The sequence below is a fragment of the Ascaphus truei genome, chromosome 11 (assembly GCF_040206685.1).
Source record: "Ascaphus truei isolate aAscTru1 chromosome 11, aAscTru1.hap1, whole genome shotgun sequence".
In the NCBI taxonomy this organism is placed as follows: domain Eukaryota; kingdom Metazoa; phylum Chordata; class Amphibia; order Anura; family Ascaphidae; genus Ascaphus; species Ascaphus truei.
The window spans coordinates 32,220,550-32,226,058 of NC_134493.1; the positions used below are offsets into that span (position 1 = coordinate 32,220,550).

Below are 5,509 nucleotides of genomic sequence, written 5' to 3' on the forward strand. Positions count from 1 at the left end.
GGTCCCTAATAAACCATTACAATATTCATAAAACCATTATTTTTTTTACACCCAGGATTATTACATGGGATTAGGGCTATGTTATTCAGTGAGGGGTTGTATGTTTGTATTCGTAGGGACAGGCAAGGCCGGAGCCAGATGGGGTTCTCCTGCCTCTGTCCTCCCTGTCTCCTGACCCTTCCTGCAGCCGGACAAAGAAGAAGAAGCAGGCACACGGTCTTACTCAAAGGAGGTTTAATATGCCATAAAGTCCAACGTTTCGGCAGTCAAATACTGCCTTTCTCAAGGTGAAGGCTACCAAACACAAGAAAACAGTCACAATATATACCCCCCCCCCCTGATACTCACCCCTCCCCGCTCTGCCACATAACCAGGATGCTGACGCCCACCTGATGACGTCAGAGCTACCATATGGCGCCCCCTAGTGACGTCAGATGTCTAGGTCTAAATCCCTGGCAATACAGCATAGAGCTGTCTTGGAGGACTGCAGCCACAGCCACATCTCTCCCCAGACTGAACACTCCCCCATGATGACGTCAGCGTGACCCGGCCAACAGGGGGGGAAGGGGGGTGTGCACCAATCAAGACTGTACTCACAGGGCTGGACAAAGATGTATCCGTCGCCATGGGATCAGTGTCAGAGCAGGGAGGAGTGAGACACTCCTATAAATCACCCTGAAAGTGTAAATAAACCACACACCAAAATATTAATAAAGCATATGTGCACAAAACTAATACAGCAATATAATATTAAAAACATGTGACTGTATACTGCTGATGACATCAGTCTAATCCTGCAAAGTTACAGTGAAATGCCACATAAGAATATGCAGTACATCAGTATTTAGAATATACTAGTGTGTATACCTAGGTCAGAAATGGGTACACACAACCAGGGGGGGGGGGGGAAGGGGGAGGGAGGGAGGGGAAGGGGGAGGGAGGAAGGGGAAAAAAAGAAGGGGAAAAAACACACAAAAAGGATAATCTTCCCAATAGGTAAGTGCAGAGTCCATGGATGGTGCAAGATCAAATATGCCTGTAGAAAGACAAAAAATAACCTCCTATAAAGGAAGCATTTTAAATTCTGTTGCTCATTAAGACTCATACCGTTGCTGGTATTTAAAGCATGTATCCAGAATGCTTCACGTCTCAATAAGAAAGTCTCCCTATCCGGAGTGCCTTGTCTAGGTGCTACTGTCTCAATACCCATGATGCGTAAAGAGGCTGCATTATGATTGTGTTCCACACAGTGTTGCACAAGAATAGAGGGATCCGTACCTTTTCGAATTACACTTTTATGTTCAATGAACCTTGTTTTTAACATTCTTATGGTCTTACCCACATAAAGAAGACCACATGGACACTTTATTACGTACACTACATAGTCAGATCTACATGTGATTCTATTTTTAATTTTTATGATCCTCCCGCTGTGGGGGTGACTGAATTGACTACCGGTAGTCAGACTGTTACAGACCGAGCAGCTCATGCATCTAAAGTTACCCTGTCTGCCACCCTCCAGAAAATGAGGAGTTCTATAGTTACCCTCATTATCTGCATGTATCAGGCTATCCGCCAGATTTCTCCCTCTTTTGAATGCCACCACTGGTGGTACACAGCAACTTTCAGATAATATATCATCATTTTGCAGAATGTGCCAGTGTTTAAGAATGGTAGATTTAATAAAAACCACCAGCTTGACTGTACGTAGTGGTAAATACAAGCCTGTCCTCCTTCTTATTTTTGGTAGCACTTACCGCTTTATCCAGTGCCCGGTCTAACACAGCAGGAGGATATCCCCTAGCCAGGAATCTACTACGTAGTTCTCCAATAGCTGGTTCAATATTATCCTTCCTGCTCGTGATTTTGCAGACCCGGACTTTCTGTGAAAAAGGTAATTCATCAATAAGAGAAGGAGGATGATGGCTATCTGCCCTTAAAATGGCATTTCTGTCTGTATCCTTTCTAAAAAGATCAGTATGTAACTCCCCATTAGTCTGTGTAATGAGGACATCTAAAAAAGAGAGTTGCTGTGTACTCCATGTATTAGTGAGGCGGACCGGTGAATGGAGACCATTAAGATACTCAAAAAAAGATAACAGCTGATCCTCCGTACCTGTCCATATGAAAAACAGATCATCAATATATCTGTAATAGCTTTTAATATGCACAAAAAAGTCTGATTTGTAGATGTACTGCTCTTCGAAATGTGTCATGTATATGTTGGCGTAAGCAGGGGCCATATTACTGCCCATTGCTGTCCCCCTTAATCTGCAGGAAGAAATCACTCTCAAATCTAAAATAATTTTAATAGAGAATGAACTGTAAAATTAGCAGAATGTATTCAATTGGAACAGTATCACCATAATGGCGAATGAGGGCGGCCTTGATTATCTCAAGACCTTCAACATGGGGGATTATTGTATAAAGGCTAGACACATCTAAACTAACCAGAATATGATTAGTCCCATCACCAGGTGAGTTTTTTAATTTGTCAAGGAAATCAAACGTGTCTTTGATGTATGACTTGGCTGTCTGTGCTATAGGTTGTAGAAATGTGTCTACAAATTTTGCAAGGGGTTGATTTAATGAATTAATAGCAGCTATAATAGGCCGCCCCGGGGGATTGTTTAAAGTCTTGTGTATTTTTGCAACGTATAGAAAATAGGGCATTTAGGATGCAACATAGTTAGAAACTCAGATTCAGGCTCTGTTATCCACCGGTTATTAACCCCCATTTGGATAATTTCCTTAATTTCTCTCGCATAGTTAAAGGTAGGGTCCCTATCCAATTTAATGTAGCAGTTAATATCACTCAGTTGTCTGATGGCTTCAGCCTTATAATCTGAGTAATTCTGCACTACTAGGGCACCCCCCTTGTCCGCACGCTTAATAATAATAATGTCATTATTATTAGTCAAAATTTTTAATGCTTCCTTTTCCTGAACAGACATATTGTATGTAGCCCTATGTTTGTTTTTTTTGTACCTTGCAATGTCCGCCTTAACCAATCGTATATATGTGCTGACTGATTGATTTTTAAATGGCGGGACAAAAGTGGATTTGAGCTTGCACATTTTGGTACCTTGATAAGAAGCCGAGTTATCTGTCCCTTGCTGGTCAGTGGCCAAATTAACTGTCCCTTGTTGTTCCATAGGAGGATTACCTGTCCCTGGTTGGATATTGGAATGCACCGATTCTGTAGACCTGTTAGAAAAAAACGATTTAAGGTTTAATACACGTTCGAATTTAAATAGTTCGACCTCCAAATCAAAATCATTAAACAGTGTAGTAGGTACATATGAGGGCCCCCTAGCTAAGACAGACATTTCACATTGATTAAGAGTGTAATCAGACAGATTAACAACCACGGTGTCCATACTCATTTCTGCTCCGTTGTACGTAGGGGATAGGGTGATCTTCCCTTTCCCCTGGCCTCCGCGTCTAATTTTCCTTTTCCTTTCTCCTTGTCCTTGGATTGGCCTAAAAACGGGGCCGGACTTTGGCCTCTCTGACGTTCTGTTGAGGAATGGGCTTCAGAGTCACTGGTGTGGGCTTCTTGGACTCCCTGGGGTGCTCTCCCTCTTTGGTTCTTGCGTTGTTTGGGGTCTTGCTTCAGCCACGGGTATACTTTTCCATCTTTATAGTCATTAACAACTTTTTGGAATTTCAACTTCTTAAAGTGAATAAGATCACTTTTAATTTTTTCTAGCTTGGTCTTAAGACTATCCAATGATTGTACAACGTCCGTACCAGCGCTAGACTGTTCAATGAGGATTTCCACTTTGAGTATATCCTTCCTTGTGTGGCTAAGTTGTTCCCCCACCTCCTCAATAACCAAAATATTCAAGTCCAAAGAGGCCCTATTAAAGCTGCAGTTCAGTCTTTTTTTTTTTTTTTTTACTTCAATAGTTTCATGTGGGCAATGTCTAATTACCTAAAGAACTGTATAGCTGCAGGTCAATTCGTTCTCCATGTATTGATAGGCGAAATTTGGTGACATAATTAATGAAGGGATCTGTTTTTCTTCTGCTTCTGTCTCTCAGTGGAAGCTCATGAATATTCATGAGCATTTCTGCATTGACATGTGCTAGAGGGAGGGCAGGGCTGACAAAGGGGTGTGCCAGGGCTTGTGACAGGACATGAAGGGGCAGTGCCTTAGCAAATGGCTGTTAAAATAGAATACAAGAAAATTGGTCTTTCAAAGTTGTTTTTTTTAAAACAGAAAATGCTAAAAGTATTTTTTCTTACTACAGAACTGATTTATTAAAAAAACACACATGCAGGATATTGACTGAACTGCAGCTTTAAGGACCTGGCACCACCTCTCACAGAAAGCAGGCTTATCTGCGCCAATTGTGGGTCTGTTGTTGATGCGGAATCCACGAGGTAGTAATCTCTGCCTGTAATATTCAGATAACGTGCTGCCGAGGAGCGAACAGCTCAATTTCCTTCTTTTTGAGCCTTTCCAGCTCCTGCAAATGGTCTTGTGGCCTATCAGGCCCAAATGCTTCCTCTGGTGAGGTTTTAAAGAGAATCCTATTAATCTCCTGTTCCGTGATAGTTAGAGTGTCAGCTCTTTGTGTCAGACCTAGAGACAAGTTGCACAAATTCTCCATGTATACACAATACACACGTGCGATGTATAAACTGCTGCTGGGCAGTGTAAAGGTGCAGGATATAGCAGTAACAGTCCAAAAAAAAGGCTTCACACTTAAAGAAATGATGCAAAGAATGTGCCCAAGGGCCAGTAATATAACAGGTATACAGAGTCATTCAAACTCTGTCACCGATATCACAGAGTCCTATGATAAGGCAAACAGCAAAAGGCAGTCCTAAGACTTAGCTGTAGGTGCTGTGCTCAATGCAGGATAGTATACATAGACAGAGGATGAGACACGCACTCAATATCAAGGGTAATAGAGGTGGGGTACTTAGCTGCCGGTGCGCTGGTCCTGGGGAGCTCCTGTAGTCCCAAATGTTCCAGTACAAAGAAGAAGAAGCAGGCACACGGTCTTACTCAAAGGAGGTTTAATATGCCATAAAGTCCAACGTTTCGGCAGTCAAATACTGCCTTTCTCAAGGTGAAGGCTACCAAACACAAGAAAACAGTCACAATATATACCACCCCCCCTGATACTCACCCCTCCCCATTCTGCCACATAACCAGGATGCTGACGCCCACCTGATGACGTCAGAGCTACCATATGGCGCTCCCTAGTGACGTCAGACGTCTAGGTCTAAATCCCTGGCAATACAGCATGGAGCTGCCTTGGAGGACTGCAGCCACAGCCACACCTCTCCCCAGACTGAACACTCCCCCATGTGTGGCTGTGGCTGCAGTCCTCCAAGGCAGCTCCATGCTGTATTGCCAGGGATTTAGACCTAGACGTCTGACGTCACTAGGGAGCGCCATATGGTAGCTCTGACGTCATCAGGTGGGCGTCAGCATCCTGGTTATGTGGCAGAATGGGGAGGGGTGAGTATCAGGGGGGGTGGTATATATTGT

General features: G+C 43.2%; 1 long non-coding RNA gene across 2 annotated transcripts; it reads right to left on the reverse strand.

Annotated features, from left to right (window-relative positions):
- Positions 1-1,760: 1,760 nt before the first annotated feature.
- LOC142462971 (uncharacterized) lies at positions 1,761-5,268 on the reverse strand. Of its 2 annotated transcripts, none has more exons than XR_012787310.1 (3): positions 5,145-5,268; positions 3,086-3,207; positions 1,761-1,883 (listed from the first exon to the last, which is right to left on the reverse strand). It is a non-coding gene; the product is annotated as an uncharacterized LOC142462971 (long non-coding RNA). The 2 variants fall into 2 exon arrangements; XR_012787311.1 differs by lacking the exon at positions 5,145-5,268 and adding an exon at positions 3,383-3,808.
- Between the last annotated feature and the right edge of the window lie 241 nt (positions 5,269-5,509).